At 34.7% G+C, this 18,905-nt stretch overlaps 1 long non-coding RNA gene across 1 annotated transcript; it reads left to right on the top strand.

The window, feature by feature from the left end:
* The first annotated feature begins 8,708 nt into the window (after window positions 1–8,708).
* Window positions 8,709–15,729, top strand: LOC137626666 (uncharacterized). Its single transcript, XR_011041080.1, has 2 exons — window positions 8,709–8,832; window positions 15,630–15,729. It is a non-coding gene; the product is annotated as an uncharacterized lncRNA (long non-coding RNA).
* The last annotated feature ends 3,176 nt before the right edge of the window (window positions 15,730–18,905 follow it).

Below are 18,905 nucleotides of genomic sequence, written 5' to 3'. Positions count from 1 at the left end.
GAACTCCACCTTCATGACATGTCCACAAGCAAAGGTTTCTGTTTCACAGACTCTTTGTGATTGAGCAACTAGGTACACACCTCAGCAGCCAAGCCAACAATATGATAGAGCTGTAAGCAAGATCCATTCCAATCACCAGGGGCGCAGTGATTCACGTTTTAGTTTGGCGGAGACTTCTTACACTTCGCCAATCGCCATTCAAGACTGTATTATTCCTCCACTTCTAGAACATATTCCAGTAAGCTGTAACTCCAGTTCCATGGCCACCTTTCAACACATCAGTTAACTATAGATATCCTAATCTTTCCACCTGCTTTACTGATCACTCAACAGTTTGTAGAAAATTTCGGTTTCAAGTTACAGTACAGTACCTTGATGGGTCCCAAATGTTATACATCAAGTGGCATCCAGCTTTCCTGATACTCTTCTTCTAATCCCTGGTAGAACTACCTTTCTTCTGCTAGTGGCTTCATGGAGAGGTTAGTACTTTGCTGGGTGGAGCCTCTCTATAATGAATTGTGGTTCTCACCTTCCTTTGCCAAAGAAGCTCCACTCAGTCTTTGCAATGAAGGCTATCACTTAGCCTTTAGCTAGATCTCAGACTGAAAAGCTCAGACCTTTTTCCCCTTCGGATGATCAGCCTGAGTTCAGGAGTAGCTTCAAATGATTTACCCTCCCCAGGAACGCAATCCCCTTAGGGATATCGTTAGAGTCCTCAGGCCCCTCAAGCAATGTTCATTTATCCGTGATCGGGCATCAGATAGGATTTAACCCCTAGACTATTCATGAGCCTTATCCTCGTCATTATGAGGGGCTTACTGCAGGACATTTAGTGTGCTACGAGTCATTCCCAAGTGAGGGAAACCCGTCTCTCCAGAGTTTGTGCCCAGCTTCTAGCCCGGCACAACTCCAGTCGCATGTCCTTCTCCATTGTTTCCATACAAGCAAGGTGTAGGATGTTTCTCTCCTCCGTGCTGCGAGGACACGGCATCGCTTCTTAGAAATCTCCAGGTCCACGTGAATAGCACCAAATACTTTTTCCCACACCGAAAGGATAAGTTGAATATATTCCAGAACATTGCTTATTCTAACTTGTGTGCCTTTAGGCGTGCTGATCCAGTAGTACCATCTGGGTTCAAGCGAATAAATCTACCTTAATCTAACAGAAGAACCTGTCTGTGTCACTAGTCCAGAAGGTAGGAGTCTGCTATGACAGAAAACCTCCGATGCTTACTACCCAAGGGGGTTTACCCACAGGTCATAATAACCTTATCCATTGTCCAGTGGTAGGTACTCAAACAAGTCGTGTTGCAAACCTAGCTCCCTCACGGGACAAGTAGCATCTCGTCTAGGACAGCGGCTGTGATAGGTCTAGAAGAAGAGGTAAAATGTCTTATATGCTGGACTGGACGCCAGATGCAGGCAAGTCTCACGATTGAGTAACTTTTCTGCAGATAAGTTTATTGAAGTATCTCCGTCATCCTCCCAGATGAGATGGAGAATGGATATAATGTATGCAATGCATTTCTGGTTTGGATACATTCAGATACCTAATTATTATTGATACACCTAACACCTGCCACATCTTCATGCTCAGATTGTGAAGAAGTTGACAAAGGCATCACTTTCGCTCTTCGTCGAGACCAAACTACATTGATATTTCCTGGGGAAGTACACTGGTCAGATTGGCATTTCAGGGACTTATTCCTAGCTAAGTATGACTCTCCTATTAAAGGTCTAAGGCAGTGGTTCCCAAAGTTGATTAATATTAAAGGAGGGGGACCACCATGAGGATTTTTAGCAATAAATATAGCTTACTTTTTTACAAACTCTTAATGACAAAACGTCATAAATACTATAGGAAACTAACTCATATGCAGTGTACAGATTGCATTAGAATTTTAAACGAATGTGTAGCTATGTATTTCAAAAGGACGGGTTGCAACGACTACACCTGGAAGACTCGAGGCACTAACCTTAGGTTTCGTCATGCGCAGGAACAAATCACAAAGATTTTAATCAATTTGTATTTTACCAATCTATACAAACGAGACCTTTCGATTAAAGTGCCAGCTTCAACCATCATTAAGAAGTTTTAGATGTTTTATTCCAGCTATGACCAAGTTGTGGAATGATCTTCCTAATCGGGTAGTTGAATCAGTAGAACTTCGGAAGTTTAAACTTGCAGCAAATGATTTTAATGTTGAACAGACAAACATAAGTCTCTTTTTATAGTTTATATTTGAAAGATCTTTTGATGTTACTGTTCTTAGAATATTGCATTTTAATTGTTTATTATTTTTCATATAGTTTATTTATTTCCCCTTTCCTCACTGGGTAGTTTTCCCAGTTGTAGCCCTTAGGCTTACAGCATCCTGCTTTTCCAACTAGGGTTGTAGCTTAACTTGTAATAATGATAATAAAGTAAGGTCAAATTGCAGGTTATGGGACCCATAGATACCAACATTACTTTGTTAATATTTTCTACGTCCATTTCAAATCCGCTGAATGGTTATTATTCTTATTATTACTTGCTCAGCTACAACCCTAGTTGGAAAAGCAGGATGCTATAAGTCCAGGGACTCCAACTGGGAAAATAGCCCATGAGGAAAGGAAAGAAGGAAAAATTAAATATTTTAAGAAAAGCAACTTTAGAATAAATATTTCCTATGTAAACTATAAGAACTTTAACAAAACGAGAAGAGAAATAAGATAGAATAGTGTGCCCGAGTGTACCCTCAAGCAAGATAACTCTAACCCAAGACAGTGGAAGACCATGGTACAGAGGCTATTGCACTACCCAAGACTAGAGAATAATGGTTTGATTTTGGAGTGTCCTTCTCCTAGAAGAGCTGTTTACCATAGCTAAAGAGTCTCTTCTATCCTTAGCAAGAGAACTCTAACCCAAGACAGTGGAAGACCATGGTACAGAGGCTATTGCACTACCCAAGACTAGAGAATAATGGTTTGATTTTGGAGTGTCCTTCTCCTAGAAGAGCTGCTTAAAATAGCTAAAGAGTCTTCTATCCTTACCAAGAGGAAAGTACCCACTGAACAATTACAGTGCTTTAGTTAACCCCCTGAGTGAAGAAGAATCATTTGGTAATCTCAGTGTTGTCAGGTGTATGAGGACACAGGAGAATCCGTAAAGAATAGGCCAGACTATTCGGTGTATGTGTAGGCAAAGGGAAAATTAACCTTAACCAGAGAGAAGGATCCAATGTAGTACTGTCTGGCCAGTCATAGGATCATAACTCTAGCTGTAGTATCTCAACGGATGGCTGGTGCCATGGTCAAGTGGATGTTAAATGGCAATTTATGTTTTGTTAATGAGAAAGAGGAGTTGAGTGGTTCTGTAATCCATTTATTCATGATTATGTTCTTCGTTGTCTTTGTAAATTACTTATATATAAAAGTAGGTATTATCTCTCAATGTATCTAAGCAAAGGTTAATTATGAAATTGAAAGTTTTTCTCAAAGAGGCGATATACTTTTCTCTGTCACATACTGCAGCATATTTCTATTGGTAATGACATGTTCTCGCATGAAAAGAAATAAGTAAAGTGGATTTGGGAGTTTAAACTTTTAGAGAAAGTAAAAGAAATGACACGAGTTGATTCAACGGGCACTAAATAAAAAAAAAAATAGTATTTCCCAAAAGGTAGGATGAAGCTGACCAACTCATTTACAACCATGTTCAATCCATTTCTAACTTCTACTTCATATAAAACATATCCTTTGTTATTCTAGGGTCACTAAATTGCCTCCCAGAGTCCCAGATAATTTTCTCTTCACTGAGCTGCTTTCCTTGTTGGAGCCCTTGGGCTTGTAGCATCCTGCTATTGCAACTAGGGGTGTGTAGCTCATTCTTTAATGATACTTACAATGACAATTTTCTCTCAGGGGATTAACTACTGCACTGTAATTGTTCAGTGGCTACTTTCCTCTTGGTAAGGATAGAAGAGACTCTTTAGCTATGGTAAGCAGCTATTCTAGGGGAAGGAGACTCCAAAAGCAAACCATTGTTCTCTAGTCTTGGGTAGTGTCATAGCCCCTGTACCTTGGTTTTCCAGTCTTGAGTTAGAGTTCTCTTGCTTGAGGGTACAATCAGGCACACTATTCTATCTTATTTCTCTTCCTCTTATTTTGTTCAAGTTTTTATAGTTTATATATGAAATATTTATTTTAATTATTGTTGCTGTTCTTAGATATTTCATTTTAATTGTTAATTCTCTTATTTCCTTGTTTCCTTTCCTCACTGGACTATTTTTTCCCAGTTGGAGCCCTTTGTGCTTATAGCATCTTGATTTTCCAATTAGGGTTATAGCTTAACTAATAATAATAATAATAATAATAATAATAATAGAGGAAGTATTTGTGATAGACTGCAATATTAATGGTTGTATGACTAAAAAGTTAAGCTTTGTAGCATAGCAAGTATTAATAATAATTAATAATAATAACAGCAGTGGAGATATATGCAAATACCATTACTATAAGGAGCAGAGAAGTAAGTATCAATAAAAAAGGCCAAGAAACACGAAAATATGAAGATATGAGAAAAGTATGAAAAAATAGCATTGGAAGCGAGAAAGAAAATATATGAAACCGTAGTGGTTCCAACAATATCTGCTAATTATTATTACTATTTACCAAGCTACAACCCTAGTTGGAAAATCAGGATGATATAAGGCCAGAGATCCCAACATGGAAAATAGCCCAGTGAGGAAAGGAAACAGGGAAAAAGTAAATATTTTAAGAACAGTAACAACACCAAAATAAATATTTTAAGAACAGTAACAACACCAAAATAAATATTTTAAGAACAGTAACAACACCAAAATAAATAATTCCTATATAAACTATGAAAACCTTGACAAAACAAGAGAAAGAGATATTAGATAGAACGGTGTGCCAGAGTGTACCCGCAAGGAAGAGAACTCAAACCCAAGACAGTGGAAGACCATGGTACAGAGGCTATGGTACTCCCCAAGACTAGAGAACAATGGTTTGACTTTGGAGGTTATAGCACTACCCTAGACTAGAAAACAATGGTTTGACTTTGGAGTGTCCTTCTCCAAGAAAAACTGCTTACTATAGCTAGAGTCTCTTCTACCCTTACCAAAAGAAAAGCAGCCACTGAACAATTAAAGTGCAATTGTTAACCCCTTGAGAGAAGAATAATTTTTTTGGTAATCTCAGTATTGTTAGGTGTATGCGGACAGAGGAGAATATGTAAAGAATAGGCCAGACCATTCGGTTTGTGTGTGTAGGCCAAGGGAAAATGAACCGTAACCAGAGAGAAGGATCAAATGTAGTACTGTCTGGCCAGTCAATGAACCCCTTACCTCTCTAGCGGTAGTATCTCAATGGATGGCTGGTGCCCCGGCCAACCTACTACCTCTAATGTGGAGATCTGGATTGAAATAAGAGATAAAGATATTGAAGATCTGGAAAACCTTCAATACAAGGTGATAAGAAATATGTATGAACAACCATATCAAGTACTCCATATTGGGGCATCTTAGCAAAAACAGGAATATGGCCAGTGTCCTGCTGAATACACTATAGAAATAATGCTATTCGTGGGTAGTTTGTTTATTTCCTTTCCTCACTGGGAAATTTTTCCCTGTTGGAACCCTTAGGCTTATAACATCCTGCTTTTCCAACTAGGGTTGTACCTTAGATAATAATAATAATAATAATAATAATAATAATAATAATAATAATAATAATAATAATAATAATAATGATAATAATAATAATAATAATAATGATAATAAATTCTGATGAAAAGACTAATCAGAGAAATAATGGAAGAAATTTATTGTAAAAGTTAAATGGAAATAGGAGAAATAAGGCATTGGAGGAAAAGAATAATAATAAAAAAAGGAAATTAAGAAAAGAATTGGAGAAAAGATAGGAGAAACTATTTTAGAAAAGAAGATGGATAAAAAAAAATGAGATTTATAGAAGGAAATGGCCCACAGCTTTATATCAGAGAAATGTATATTTGGATGAGATCATATTCAATTTAAAAGCAAATTTCAGGGGAAAATACACAGATGATGTGTGTGACTTATGCAAAGAAGAAGATAATACAGAATATATATTTTCATGCCCAAAATTAAGACAGTTTAGAGAACAAGATATAATAAGAGTGGATATGTAAAATCTAGGGGTTGTTTTTATACATAAATTGGTGATGAATTTGAAAGAAGATTTTCAAAACATAAAATCTACTACAATATGACTAAGCTAAAGTCTCTATGTAGTAATGACAGAAGAGATTACACAGGAGAAATTAACATTAAAGAATCAGCAAGGATTATGAGATACGGTTGAATATGATAGGTTTAAAAGGAAATGATAGAATATGAATGACAAGAATGGGCTTTGTGTGTTGTGAAATGTGACAGATAATACACCACAACCTGTTTAGACCATTTACAACTTATTCTTGTATTTTATGGCAATTCTGCAAGCATTTTTAATACTAATGCAAGCAATGAAAATGTAGACATGAAATAAAATCGGTTATTTTTCATCTTTAAATGCAGAATCATGAAGTAGCAAATGATGTGAAATAAGACAGTTGAAAAAGGAGAAATCTTTAATAATTCAGAGAATCAAAGATAGAACATTAATTTGAGCATGATAATACTGGATTATTATTATTATTATTATTATTATTATTATTATTATTATTATTATTATTATTATTATTATTATTATTATTATTATAAATCATTGGTTTCCAGCTGGGTATGAAGAATATGCCTAAGCAAAATATTCATAATTTTTAGCTGTTTATTTAATATTTTAAAATTAATTTAAAAAAACATTATGAAAAATAAGAATATTAATATTCCACTTCCTTTATATAATTTATTTCTTTGAATACTAAAATATTATTATTATTATTGTTTCCAACTGGGTATGAAGAATATATCTTAGCAAAACTACTCATCATTTTTAGCTTTTTATTTAATAATTTACAATATATTTGCATAAAAACATTATTAAAAATAAGAATGTTAATATTTCACTCCCTTTATACAATTTATTTCTTTGGATATTAGAATATTTGAGTTAGATTAAAATATCATATGCTCAAGAATATGCCAAATTCAGTAAGCAAAAATACTCATCATATTTTGTTATTTATTTCAAAAGTAAAATATATTTAAAAACATTATAAAAAATAAGAATTTGACTATTCCAATCCCTTTATACAATTTATTTCTTTGGATATTAAAATATTTGAGTTAGATTAAAATATCATATGCTCAAGAATATGCCAAATTCAGTAGAGCTACGATAACACTGTTACCAGATCGAACAAATATCTCTATGATTTAGGAATTCTGTGTCAAAATATATTTATAAAATAGAAAATTTCTCTGTTATTCAAGTTAAGTATTCTATTGATAATATTATTTAGTTACTAAAAATATCTTTCAGATTAATGCAATATATATGATATTGATATTGATAAATTTATGCTACTCCAAATAAGAATAAAAATTTTGCATAAGAATGGGAAATAAGCCACATAATTTCATCAAAAATTATACATTATGACTATATATGAAATATTATGAGTGATATGTATGAAAATTACAATTTATTTAATGTATAAATATGTATTTATGTCAAAGAAACAAAATTTGCTAAAGTTAGCACATTAAGCATCAGTGGCCTGGTACTCGTTAAAATTAAACATCAGAAGTTCTTTTTCATATCATATATGAAATATTATGATAGATAACCTATAGATATATAATTATAAGGCTTTTAATAATAATTTTGATTAATTAATGCCATTGAATACACCATAAAACTGATAACACCATCATAATCAGCATCAAAGGCTGCTTTTATCAAGTGATTTTGGTATTTTATACCATATATGAAATATTATGATAGATAACCTATAGATATATAATTATAAGGCTTTTAATATTAATTATGATTAATTAATACCATTGAATACACAATAAAACTGATAACACCATCACAATCAGCATCAAAGGCTGCTATTATTAACTCATTTTGGCTATATTTTCATATCATATATAAAATATTATGATAGATAACTTATAGATATATAATTATAAGACTCTTAACACTAATTTTGAATAATTATTGCCATTGAATACACAATAAAACTGATAAAACCAGCATAATCAGCATCAAAGGCTGCTATTATTAACTAATTTTGGTATTTTATACCATATAGGAAATATTATGATAGATAACTTATAGATATATAATTATAAGGCTCTTATTAATAATTTTGATTAATTAATGCCATTAAATACACAATAAAACTGATAACACCAACATAATCAGCATCACAGGCTGCTATAATCGGTAAAATTAAACATCAGAAGTTCTTTTTCATATCATATATGAAATATTATGATAGATAACCTATAGATATATAATTATAAGGCTCTTAATAGTAATTTTGATTAATTAATGCCATTAAATACACAATAAAACTGATAACACCATCACAATCAGCATCAAAGGCTGCTATTATTTTTTTTTTTTTTTATCTTTTATTATGAAATACAATTACATTTTCTTAATATACATTTTTTTCTTTCTTAATATACATTTTTTTCTTTCTTAATATACATTTTTTTCCTTTTATAAAGAAATATTCCTTAACAAATTATATTTTACATATTTGTATATACATTATTAACTGATTTTGGCAACACTGCCACCAGTCCTTTTCTCAGTCAGCCTGTGCTGTGTTTACTGTCGCCTTCATCGGCCGATCAGAAATTTCTTCAAAATGGGTCGCATGCACAGTAGAGGGTAAGATATTCTCTCTCAAGAATGAATTTTGAATGTATTATTAATATATTGGATGGGTGATTTATATGATATAAGGCTTTTTTGGATTTCTAAATGGGAATTCAAAATTTCTCGTGTTTGGGGGAAGGTTTGGACCTCCACGTGTGTCGTATAGAGGTTTCGTTTAATCATATATATGGATTAATATCGTTTTATTTAATGAAATTTCTGGTTTGTGATGACATTTACGTTATCAAAATGTTTTTTTTATCTTAAATTTGTAATTTATATGTTGATTATAGACCAAATACGGTTACCGGGTACCATATCGTAGGATACGCTTGGGAAGACGTGTCCTTAGTTTAATATCGTTTTATTTAATGGAATTTCTGGTCTGTGATTACATTTACGTTATCAAAATGTATTTTTTATCTTAAATTTGTAATTTATATGTTATATACACCAAATACGGTTACCGGGTACCGTTTATCATGTAGGATACGCTTGGGAAGTATCCTGAAGGATAGCTTCTTATAGTTTTGTGGTCTGTGATGACATTTACATTATCAAAATGTATTTTTTATCTTAAATTTGTAATTTATATGTTGATATATAGACCAAATACGGTTACCGGGTACCGTTTACCATATCGTAGGATACGCTTTGGAAGACGTGTCCTTAAGGATATCTTCGTATATTATAGTATTACGCATTTTAGTACCTTTTTATGTGGATAAATTAATGGAGAAATTCTAGTTAGTATGTGTGGCCTGGTCCTTGTTTAAAAATGTAGATCAATGTCGTTTATAAGTCGAAAACTGTCCAACCTTGTGACTACCATAGGAGGGGCTAGTAACCCCCCTTACATTGCTGTAATCTTAGTCCTTAACTAAGGGGGTTAGTTACCCCCTGGGATTCTTCCATCGGAGCCTTTGTAGGGTGACGGCCAGATCCCGTAGAAAACGGGAAAATTCTGAACTGTGGCCGTCGTTCGAATAACAATTTTGGCAGAAGCTAACTTAAAAAACCCACCTAACCTATGCTAAAAGCCGTATCCTTACCCAGGGGGGCTTCGCCTCCCCGGACCCCCCCCCCTTACACAAGTTTCCTTACCCACGAGTACGATGGGAGAAGCTAACTTAAAAAACCCACCTAACCTATGCTAAAAGCCGTGTCTTTACCCAGGGGGGCTGCGCCCCCCCGGACCCCCCCTTACACAACATATTTAAGTACCGTAGACCATTTCCAAACTTTTTTATTCTATACAAGATAACAGTCGGAGCGATAATAAGCAAATTAGGACGCTTGGCCGTAGCGCTACAAACTACCCCTTCCATCCCCTTACGCTGCCCAAATCTTAGTCGGCCGTCATCGTACATACACCCAACAGCAGCTTTCCCATTAAGAAAAATCTAGGTGACAAAGTTTATGCCTGTCCCAACGAACTACGAATAGGCTATTTAATCAGTCCCGGTAAATTAGACAAACCTGCTATTAAGCTTATTTTGCCGGTCTGGTAAAATAGACAAACATGCTTTTAAGCTTATTTTGCCGGTCCGGTAAAATAGATAAACCTACTTTTAAGCTTATTTTGCCGGTCCGGTAAAATAGACAAACATGCTTTTAAGCTTATTTTGCCGGTCCGGTAAAATAAAAAAACCTACTTTTAAGCTTATTTTGCCGGTCCGGTAAAATAGACAAACATGCTTTTAAGCTTATTTTGCTGGTCCGGTAAAATAAAAAAACCTACTTTTAAGCTTATTTTGCCGGTCCGGTAAAATAGACAAACATGCTTTTAAGCTTATTTTGCCGGTCCGGTAAATTACACAAACCTACTTTTAAGCTTATTTTGCCGGTCCGGTAAAATAGACAAACATGCTTTGAAGCTTATTTTGCCGGTCTCAAAGAAATATGAATATTTTATTGTTTTATAGGTTCCTGGCAATGTTGTAGGCAAATGTATAAAAAAGTATTAAGCAAGAAATTATCTAACAAGTTAATAGCAAATATATTGAAAAGTAGTCGTTGAGCAAATGTATAAAAAAAACAAAATTAGTTGTTGAACAGTTTTAGATAGCCTCTTCCAATATTTACCGGCAAAATAAGCTTAAAAGTAGGTTTGTCTATTTTACCGGGACTGGCAAAATAAGCTTAAAAGTAGGTTTGTCTAATTTACTGGGACCGGCTAAATAGCCAACGAACTACAGTATACTCGTTTCATGAGGCTTTTCAGATCAACTACAAAGGCCGCTCCCCAGCCTTATGTACCGCCATCTTACTGGGATTTACAAAAGGCACGTCTAAAATCTTAAACTGCCACAGATTCCAGGGAATTTGATTTCCAATTTCCTGAGGATTGGTTTACATTTGTGGAATATGAAAATTATCCTCTTCTGCCATTTTGAATATAAATGATTAAAGGGAGCCTTTGTATATCAGCGGCCAGTTCCTCACGCATTGATTAAAAATGGACATAAATTTGTGTTTCCCCCCTAACCTAACCTACAAGCTGTTTCCTTGCCTACTTATCTAAGGGGGTGGGTCGCTGACACCCCCCCCCCCCCTGCCCCTCTTACACTACTGTATTTTAAGTTAGAGATAATAATTCATACAGGTGGCCGCTATCGTACATACACCCCGATTAAAGTATGACTAGAGCGTCAGTTTTGAAAATGTGTGGGATACATCGTCACAACTGCGGATTAATGTCGGAACATAACGCCTATGTCACAGTTTGAACGTACATTATTGGTGCAATTTACGCCTAATCCTCACCTACTAAGAACCCAGAACTGCATGCTGGTTTGGGATGAATATTGGGGTACAGACATTTTCCCCACCTCTATATACCCCTAGGACAATTTCCCCACCCTGTATAAGCTTAAAACACTCAAATTAGAATTGTCCAAAGAGATATCCCTATAATAACGATCAAAGAAATGACAACCAATAGGGGCAGCATGCATTTAGAACTTTGGGTTCATAATATTATTATTATTATTACTAGCCAAGCTACAACCCTAGTTGGCAAAGCGAGAAGCTAAAGTCCAAGGGCTCCAACAGGGAAAAATAGCCCTGTGAGGAAAGGAAATAAGGAAATAAATAAGTGATGAGAATAAATTAACAATATATCATTCTAAAAACAGTAACAACATCAAAACAGATAAGTTCACATGATGGCTAACAACTGTCTATATAAATCTTTAATTATGCTGAAAAAGTCTTATGGTATAACATCTAATGATAAGGCAAGATCTAAAGCTGCTAATGACTTGTTTCTGCATTTAAAATTTAATCAAAGTGGAATAGTTTGAAATCTGTCCTGAAAACTAAAATCATACCATGTGGTCAACTTTCTGCCAAATGTCAGAAGAGTATTAAGTAGGTAAGGAAAGTTCGTCAGCAACGAAAAGGAACCCCCCTTACGATTACTCAATTATCCGTTGAACCTTACTCCGGTAAAGGGGTTCGTCGAGGAATTTTATTTTCAGTGATGTGAAGGTTGCATGACGAGGTATGTCATCTATTACATATAAAGATTTGAAAGAAAATAGTTCATTCCAGTAGCTTCTCATACAACAACGCTAGTTTGGTAGATGAAGCCTTCTGAGCTGACCTTCCATTAATGGCAGCGAGTAGGTGAGGGTGGCGAGTCCTCTGGCAACCATAATCGGTGCAGATGATGCAAATCTGATCTGGAAGTTCACATTGGCAACTTGAGGCCAGTTTACATGGGGATAGTTCACAGGGTCTAGTAATTAGCGGCAAGTGAACTTTCCAGAATAGTAAGCATTTGCACGGGGATAGTTTGCCGACACCGGTATACTATCCCTGTGAAAAACGAGCCTTTAACCCCGGACAAATAGCATTTAGGGAGCCTTTGTATAACAGCTGCCAGTTCCTCATGTGTTGATTAAAAATGGACATTATCTAACCTAAACTTTACTTCATAACCTAACCTACAAGCCATGTCCTTACCTACTTACCTAACGGGGCGTCTGATGCCCCCTTGCGACCACCTTACACCGTAGTATTCTAAGTTAGTCATAGTAATACATACAGGTGGCCGCTATCATACATACACCCCACGTTCAGAAAGGGTTTTGTTATAGAAAAATTGAAAACATATACATAGAATTAAAAGCAATCAGAGCTGTTTTGGTTTTTTGTAGTTTAGAATGGTCATAGCTTGCATATCCTATTTTTGTCTGGGGCCATTGCTCTGTAAGGTTAGTACACTATACACAGCCTAGGTGTATATCAAATGGCAAGAAAACTGTAATTGTAATTACTTATTCAAATTCCCTAATTAAATCTTGATGATTGGATTAATTTCTTTTTTAGCTTTTACCTGACTGAAACAAATCTACACATGCCTGTATCGTTCATGCCCTCAAGCTGTCCGCTCTACATTTAGTCTAGATATATCTTTTAGAAAATACAGTTATTCACAGCACAAATTAACTCTTTGACGGACAGTTAATGTCGTCGGCTATAGAAATTTGGAAAAAGATATTTTCTTTTAAATCGATGTAGTGACCACTTTGATTAATGTGTTATAGAAATTTGGAAAAAGATGTTTTCTTGTAAATCGATGTAGTGACCACTTTGATTAATGTGTTATAGAAATTTGGAAAAAGATGTTTTCTTGTAAATCGATGTAGTGACCACTTTGATTAATGTGTTATAGAAATTTGGAAAAAGATGTTTTCTTGTAAATCGATGTAGTGACCACTTTGATTAATGTGTTATAGAAATTTGGAAAAAGATGTTTTCTTGTAAATCGATGTAGTGACCACTTTGATTAATGTGTTATAGAAATTTGGAAAAAGATGTTTTCTTGTAAATCGATGTAGTGACCACTTTGATTAATGTGTTATAGAAATTTGGAAAAAGATGTTTTCTTGTAAATCGATGTAGTGACCACTTTGATTAATGTGTTATAGAAATTTGGAAAAAGGTGTTTTCTTTTAAATCAATGTAGTGACCATAATATTTGAGCTATAACTAAGTTATATACAGTATTTCACAGCAGAATAAGTATGCAGTATCTTACAACATAAAAATCAGAATTCTGTTAGAATATCTATAATAAATTTTGAGATTTTTGAACAAAAATAAATACTGGTACATTAATATTTGTCAAAATAAAAAAGATATAAATTTGAAAATTATATAGTTCTTGATTAGATTTAGTATAAAGAGTTTATACAGTTTTTCCAATATGACCTGGAAATATTTTTTTGCTAATTAGGAAATAAAATATTGCAAAAAATAACGTGAAAATGATGACTGCTAAAAAATTATTTATTTCCTATTTGTAGTACTTTTATGTGGTATACAGTATTCAATCTAGTCCCCAGACGATTATAACAATAGGATTAGTTGAAGTTAGCCGCGAAAATGAAATTTTGTAGAAGTTTATGTAATCCTTGTGCAAAATAAAGATGTACTATTGATAATTTAGTGTTGGAAAGATTAGTTTCTATATCTTCCTGTATAAAGTACTGAAATTGAAAATCAATTGGACAATTTGGAAGCATTTAGCTTATTCTTTTGTCCCTTGTCTTCGACTATTTCTCTCCAGCAATGCGGTCAGTCCTACTTCCGTTATTTCGTCTTCCTGCCCAACTACTTCTAGATTTCTTATAATGCAACTGCAAGGCGTTGAAAGGCTTCCCTGACCTGATTGCAAGACATTCTGGCTAAAATTTATGAATCCACATATGCAAATCATTATTTATATCCTGTTGCCTATGAATAATCATTTCATTTGATCTATTAGAGTATTTGTTGGACACGTCTTATAAGGAAGAGACCAATGCGAGGGAAGACGTGATTAGATTAATTAAATATCTGCTTTACTGTAAATGCTGTTTATACCTGATAAATTTAATGTGAGGATTCTTGAGTATATTTGATTATTATTCCACTACTTATTCTAGAGGGGCCAATTTTTGTTTAATTTGTCTTCAATGTGTCATTCTTTTTGGACTAGTGAAAACACTGATTGAATTTAGTATTGCAGACAGTACTGTGTTCTCATAACCTTTTTGAAGTTATTTATTGATGGATAGATGTTTATTGACCACATTTTACATTAAAAATTTCAATTAAAATAATTACTCAACGTGAATCTATTATTCATATCACGATATTTACATAATTATATACTCGATGTAGTCCATAAAATTATAGTATTTATAATAGTTTCTCAGCTTGAATCACAATTAAAATCATTAAACATATTCTGTAAAAATCACTTTAGCGTAAGATTAATAATTAATATTAAACCAAAGACAAAATCTATGGGTAACAGTTCAAGATTGAGTGGGCAATTTTCTCATTGGTGTTTACATCTTAGCAAGGATCTGATAGAATCAATTTGTTATAATTAGTGGGTATATAAGTAATAGGGCGCGACTACCACATGGACCAGTATTAAGTAAACCGAAGCCTATGCAATGAGTTATGGTAGTTGAATATATTGATCTTGTACGAATCTGTAACCATTAGTTAGCGATGTCTTTTTACCTTCATCCGTATTCATTTCTAATCTTTATACCTTCATCCGTATTCATTTCTAATCTTTTTACCTTCATCCGTATTCATTTCTAATCTTTTTACCTTCATCTGTATTCATTTCTAATCTTTTTACCTTCATCCGTATTCATTTCTAATCTTTTTACCTTCATCCGTATTCATTTCTAATCTTTTTACCTTCATCCGTATTCATTTCTAAACGTCATCAGAAAAGTCTTTATTGGAAGAGTTTAAAGTTATTTGACGCAGTATTAATTTATGCCTTGTCATTGCAGAAAGGGTATTTCCCAGTCCGCGCTCCCCTACCGCCGTTCCGTGCCTAACTGGCTGAAGCTGACCAAGGAGGATGTTGAGGAGCAGATTGTCAAATTGGCCAAGAAGGGTCTGACTCCCTCACAGATTGGTGAGTATGGCCAGAGATTTTTACGTAGAGGTGTTTTGGACGTATTGATCGTTCAAAATTTTTTTTATCTATTTTCGGTGCTGTTTTGGTATGCGATCTTATTTATGGCGTTCTCAGAAATTAAAATTGGAGTACTCAAAGGTGTCCATAAAATATACCAATTCACAAATAGTGACACTTGCAATTAGTCCATTTTTTATTTAGTATACATTTGAATGGCGGAGATCATGCCATAAATGAGATCACATACCAAAATAGAACCCTATTTTCTAAGGGTAAAGTGTGTAGGCATGAACTGTGGTTGTTGACAATTGTACACTAGTACTGTTTAAAAAATATCTGCATTTTATTCTGTATATAACTACAAGTTTACCCACACCATTAGAGTAGTATTATAAATATATAGTTGAGGCACAGTTCCTAACCTCTGGGATGTGTAGAACAGTCCTTAAGTTAGATCAAAGTACCTTTATTTTTTTCATTGTTACACAAACAAGTACATATACAGTACATTGTATTACATAGCAGGGTGGATGTACTGTCAATTATGTAATGAGACTTATGGGGGAAAATATGACCTTAGTACATATGATGAGGGGGTCGTATACTATTTTCCTGAAGCTTACCTGACATCCTGTGCGTCTAACCTTGTCCCTTATTACTTGCTAAGCTATAACCCAAGTTGGAAAAGCAAGATGCTATAAGCTCAAGGGCTCCAATAGTGAAGCCCAGTAAGGAAAGGAAATAAACTATGAGAAAAGTTGAAAAAACAATAAAATCATTCAAATAGAATTTTCATATATAAACTAAAAAGTTGAAATTAACAATAGGAAGAGAAATAAGATTGTGTGCCCGAGTGTACCCACGAGAAATATAGTTTTTTTTAGCCTTATAATTATTTCTGGTCACACTTCCATTTTCCCAACTAGAGCAGGGATAGTATTTTTGGTATACGACTAAATCAAAGCTGTGTTGGTGGGATGAGCTATTTTTAAGATGAGTAAACTAAATCTTGTACAAGTCCTCTTTGGTCAAACCCTGTCAGAGAAGGCAAATGGGACATTGTGACTGTTTGTGCTCTTCAAATTTTTCAATAATTTTCCCACCTACCTATATCTTATGCCCAGTATTAGGCCAGATGTTTTTAAGTGTAGAATTAGAAGAGGTTAACTGCTGGTTTATGAATGGCCTCCATAGTTTGAGCTTCACTATATCGTGCTTAAAGAGCTGGGAGGTGTTTTATGTATTAGGTAAAGGGTTAAGTTAGATTTGATTGCTTGCAGAAGGTCTAGTTAGATTAAATCTATTAGTGAAGTAGGGTTCGGAGAGGCCCAGTTAATATATGGGGAGTAAAAAGCCCTTCACAGAAACATCCAGAATTGTATATATATTTTTTAATGGGAATATTTAGTACATTCACTCGATTCTTCCACTGTTGATATTTTAGAAAACCTCTATGACATATATCAGTAATTTATTGTAGACAATTGAGAGAGGAGAGATAGCAAATTATCCTGACGGGGGAATAGATTGGTTCCTTTGTCGTTGAGAGATTTTGCATCAAGTACTGATCTCTGCAGCAGACTGGCTGCAGAGATAATCGAGAGATGCCAGAGAAAACGCCGAAGGTACAACAAGACTTTTTAGTTATTCGTGAACGGTCTTGGGTCCTTCGGGGACAGATCCTATCTATTTTCAGTTGTTCACATGTTTTTTATAACGAAACCAGGTCTCTTTAGTAAAGTACAGCGGTCAGTGAGAATGTTTTGTAGTTTATAATTAAAGATTGCAATTGTCGCCATTGGAGTTTGTTTATCAGCGAGGATTCTTTTGAAAGTAAATACTATTTCTTAGTGGTTATAGTCTAGATTTTACTCAGTAACTCATTGGAAACGTCCCTGCCGGGCAGTCTGTTGGACTGGGGTTCAAGACACACTTCAAGCTTAATGGTTTCTCTTAGTACTGTATTGTATACTGTATTTGCAACCTCAACACCTTTGTGAGCAAAGGATGTGTGGTTTAGGGGAAGCTTGTGGATCTACCCGCAACCATTGCCTGTCCCTCCCTGGTCCTACCTTGGGTTGAGAGGGTCTTGGGAGTGTTTATTTACCATAATTTATTCTAGGGACGTCAATAAAGCAGTGTGATCCTAACAAAGATATAGAACACTTCTATAAATATTGTTAAGGTGATATAGATTTGTTAAAACTGATCATAGATTATGTTTACGAACCCAAGATGTCGGGAACTAGAGACAGTTTACAAATGGGGAAAATTTATTGCATTCTAACAAATCTCTTGGTTATAGTATCTTGTTTAGTACGTGATGAAGGTTGCTTCATTGGTTTTCTGTAATATTTCGGCTTGCTAGTGTTTGCACCCTAACCGACCTCTTTGTAGTGTTCTACTTTGTAGGTCATCTAGGTTGCTAGAGTAATTCTTCCATGGCCTTGCTTCGTTGGTTCCAATGAATTGACGGAAACTGCTGCGGAGACAGTTATCGCATGGGGCTTATCAACGGTAGATTTAAGCTTATATATTCTCTCTCTTGTTATTAGTATAGATTTTACTGTTTCCTTAGCTCATGGGAAACATCCCTGCCGGGCACTCTAATGGACTGGTGTTCGAGACACGCTTATACTTGATAATATCTTGTAGTACTGTACAGTATATGCAACCTCACCACCATTGTGAGCAAAGGGGAAGCTTGTGGATCTAACAGCGACCATTGCCTCGGCCTCCGTGGTGGAGAGGGTGTTGGGGCACAGATGATGTGCATATAATGTCAGTCTCTCTAGGACATTGCCATGTCCCTTGCCTCTGCCATTCATGAGATCTTCAAAATAAAAAAAATGGTTTCTTGTAATCTTATTGTCTGACTTTTACTTGCATTTTTTAATGGCTCATCCCTTCAAGTCAAGAGATATTGGCATCAATTAAAAGTAAATGATCAAGAAGAAAGTACTCAGGATTGATGTCTGCTGGGATGAAGAGTCGGTGGTAGTTGTACGCATTGTTGTAATAGAGAGGTACACCATAATTAAGAATGCTTGATGAGACCATTAATTATGCTGTCAGAAGTGTTCATTTACCATAATTCAATCTAGGGATGTAAGGGAAGCAACGTGATCTTAGCAAGAAAGAGATC

Source organism: Palaemon carinicauda, chromosome 34 (genome assembly GCF_036898095.1).
Source record: "Palaemon carinicauda isolate YSFRI2023 chromosome 34, ASM3689809v2, whole genome shotgun sequence".
Taxonomy (NCBI): domain Eukaryota; kingdom Metazoa; phylum Arthropoda; class Malacostraca; order Decapoda; family Palaemonidae; genus Palaemon; species Palaemon carinicauda.
Note: the sequence above shows the minus strand (reverse complement) of the source record. Positions and strands in the feature narration are given on the sequence as shown.